The following is a 3,477-nucleotide window of genomic DNA, read 5'->3' on the forward strand; positions in this document are numbered from 1 at the left end:
TGAACAAATGCTCTTGTCATATGATGGGGCATCTCTTGGGTCCGGGACCAGTGCTTAACTGTGGATCTCTAAATCTGCTTCCATCTGTAGCTGGATGAAGGTTCTGTTGACAGACCGCCGGGACTGCTGAAAACCCACATGTTATTGCTCCTTTATTTAAGTAGTTTCATGTCGTTTTGATTGAAATCCTTGTTTTTATGTGTTTAATGATAGCATATATTAGTTCATTTTTTTAGCTTATGTCTATTATTAAAATATAACCTTGCTTATAGGTGTGAAAACTTAGGATCTTAGACTACCACAGTGATTAAAAAGTCAAGTGTGTAGACTTAAGATCTTAGGAAACTTACTGCTCCTTATGTTTCTAGTACATTCTACTAACAGTGGGGGAAATTATTTAAAATGATTAGGTATGATAATGATAGAAAAATCGCCTGCAATCAGTAGGTTACAGTTTTAGGTAAGAAACACCTGACTTTCTATCGTGGCTGATAGAATCATATTCAACACAAAGAACATTTGAAATATCTTTCATCAGCGATTTATATCCTATACAGAAAACCAATTTAAGTGCACTGCTCTCTGTGAATTCTATTAAATAAAGTGCTGCTTCATAGTTTCTTATTCAATAAGAGTTTATAAAACTGGAAAAATTGGTGAAAATTATATCGTCTCAATTTGACCCCAAAAGTTATTATGGAAAAGATCTAGGGTCTGGAGTGATGCCTCAGTGCTTAAAAACAAGCCTTCCCTAACTCCAGTTCCACAGGATTTGATGACGCCTGTCCTCCACAGGTTCCAGGCACACGTGCACAGATACATACAGGCAAAACACTTGCATCAAATAAAGTAAATAAGTCTAAAAGTACAAAGAAATTTAAAGAAAAATAAGACCTAACCATTAGGAGGATAAATCTGTTTCATGGCGCTGATTCTATGGAAGAAAAAGTTCTTTATCTTTTCCAAAATTTAATGGAAGAAGATTATGTAAGGACTTTATGAAATAGTTTTATTTATCCCATGCAAAACATAACTTGTTTAGAACCTGTATATTATATATAATCCATATATTTATATAATGATAACTGTGATATATGCTTTTAAAATACGAACGAATTTTAAGAGAATATAAAAGGCTGTTCTGGGCAAACAGCTTAAGGAACAAGGTAGTCCAAAAGTTCCTTAGAGAACTAGAACAGAGGTAGTCCAGATGATGAGAATTTTGTGAGTTCTAAAAATGAAGCTTAGCTTGTGCCTAGCTTGTAGGAACATTACAGAATTTGACTTCTAAGAGCAATGGGAAACCTCTCACAGATTAAACCAAAGGAATGCTGTGATTACATAAGTACTTTTACAAGACTATTATGCATGTTCCACATAGAACAGGTTAGACCATCACAAGAAAAATGTTGAAATCCTGATTGCTGGGACACAGGAGCATTGCAGTAGAACCAAAGAAGGTAGATAAAATTTGCAGCAATAGTTAACTCAATAGAATTACCTTGAGGATTGTGTGGGATGTGATGATGTGTACCTTTAGTCTGAGAATTCAGGAGGCCAAGGTAAGAGACTTAAATTTGAAAGAAGACAGGATTACATAACAAGACTATGTTTAAAAACATAACCACAAGAAAAAATTGGGGCCTAATGATTCTGCAGTAGCACCTACTCAGAGGGCTGAGAGGCAGGAAAATCACAAATTCAGTAATTTTCTGGATCTCATCTTGAGTTCAAGGCCAGCCTGGACAAGTCATTAAGATCTTTTCTTTTAAAAAGAATGAAAGAAATCTGTAGGGAAAAAAATGGGACTGGAGAGATTGATTGCTCAGTAGGAAAAGTATTTGCCACACAGATATGATCATCGACATTTAGATCCCAGCATTCATATGAAAAGCTAAGCTTAGGCGCTGCAGTAACAGCACCATGTAACCTTGTCTATCTTTGATCTCGCTCTGTAGACCATGCTGGTCTTGAACGCACAGAAATCCACCTGCCTCTACCTCCTGGGTGCTGGGTTAAAGGCGTGTACCACCATGTCTGGAATAAAATCTTTTAAAAATAAAAGCTGGGCATGCCTATAGTCTCAGTGCTGAGAGATGGATACAGGATAATCTTAGGGGCTCAGTAGCCAGCCAGTCTAACAAGTCTGAGTTTCAGGTTCAGTGAAAGACCCTGTCTTAAAAAACGGAAATAATACAGAAAGTCATCAAGAAAGACAACCCAGCTTAAACTCACTCTGCATGCTTATATGTATGTGCATGCCCACATGAACAAATATACATACTCTCATGCTTCCCTGTCATACACAGACACAAAGGATGTAATTAACATAAAATTCTTGTTCTGTCATACCACAGTAAATAGAAGGTGGTACCATTTATTTATTTTTTGTTTTTGTTTTTGTTTTTCGAGACAGGGTTTCTCTGTAGCTTTGGTGCCTGTCCTGGAACTAGCTCTTGTAGACCAGCCTGGTCTCGAACTCACAGAGATCTGCCTGCCTCTGCCTCCCGAGTGCTGGAATTAAAGGCATGCACCACCACCGCCCAGCCGGTGGTACCATTTATTAAGATGACAAATAGCAAAAAAGAATCAGGTCAGAGGGCAAAATTGAATGTTACTAGAGTTTGCATTAAAATGTACTCTTGTTTTTGGATTTGGGTTTGAAATTGTTGAAGCATAATTTTCTCTTTTTGTACATATTGTAAATATATACAGTAACTTTTTGTTGAATAAATGAATAAACTAAAAGGTATTCTGTTTATGGGCTTGTTTTGCAGTGCATGGGGAGTGTCAAGCACAGTATTTATGCACAGACTTTTAGGTGACTCAAGAATCAACTCTTGTGTTAAATTTTAGGAGTTTCTTCTCTGTAGTGTTTATTTTAGAGAACTTTTTGGGCCATACTATTCGTTAACTTAAAATCTTTAGAAAACAATCTGTAAAGCTATTTCTAACTTTAAGTTTCTCTGAGGCTTTTTGTTTTGTTTCCCACATTATCATGAAATGCGCAGTGAGTAGAGGAAAACCGTAGAGCCATATTTTCAATGTACATGAACCAAGAGGAGTCGGGCAGTGGTGGCACACGCCTTTAATCCAAGAAGGCAGAGGCAGGCGGATCTCTGTAAATTTAAAATCTGCCTGCTTGGTCTACTGAGTGAGTTCCAGGACATCAGGGCTGTTAAACAGAGAAACCCTGTCTCAAAACAAAACAAAAGAACCAAGAAGAATGACTCCGTTGACTTTTAGAGCCTAAGTGCTCTGCGTAGGACCCTAGTCATCTAAAGGGGCACATGCAGAAACTCACTTGAGACTGATTGATTTTAGATGCTTCATTTTGTGAGGAATTTTCTCAAGATCTTAGATATACATAGTAGCAGCTTACAGAATGAGAAGTAAGAGCATTGACTTGCCATAAGTGTGTTTGTTACTATGAACAGAATCCCATGTTCTTTAGAGCATTGTTTCTGAGGAGCTAAA

At 37.2% G+C, this 3,477-nt stretch overlaps 1 protein-coding gene across 5 annotated transcripts in view; it reads left to right on the forward strand.

Moving 5' to 3' along the window:
• R3hdm1 (R3H domain containing 1) overlaps positions 1 to 3,477 on the forward strand; it is a 131,645-nt gene that overhangs the window by 62,198 nt on the left and 65,970 nt on the right. The window lies entirely within an intron of this gene.

This window comes from Microtus ochrogaster, chromosome 6, assembly GCF_000317375.1.
Source record: "Microtus ochrogaster isolate Prairie Vole_2 chromosome 6, MicOch1.0, whole genome shotgun sequence".
NCBI classification, from domain to species: Eukaryota; Metazoa; Chordata; class Mammalia; order Rodentia; family Cricetidae; genus Microtus; species Microtus ochrogaster.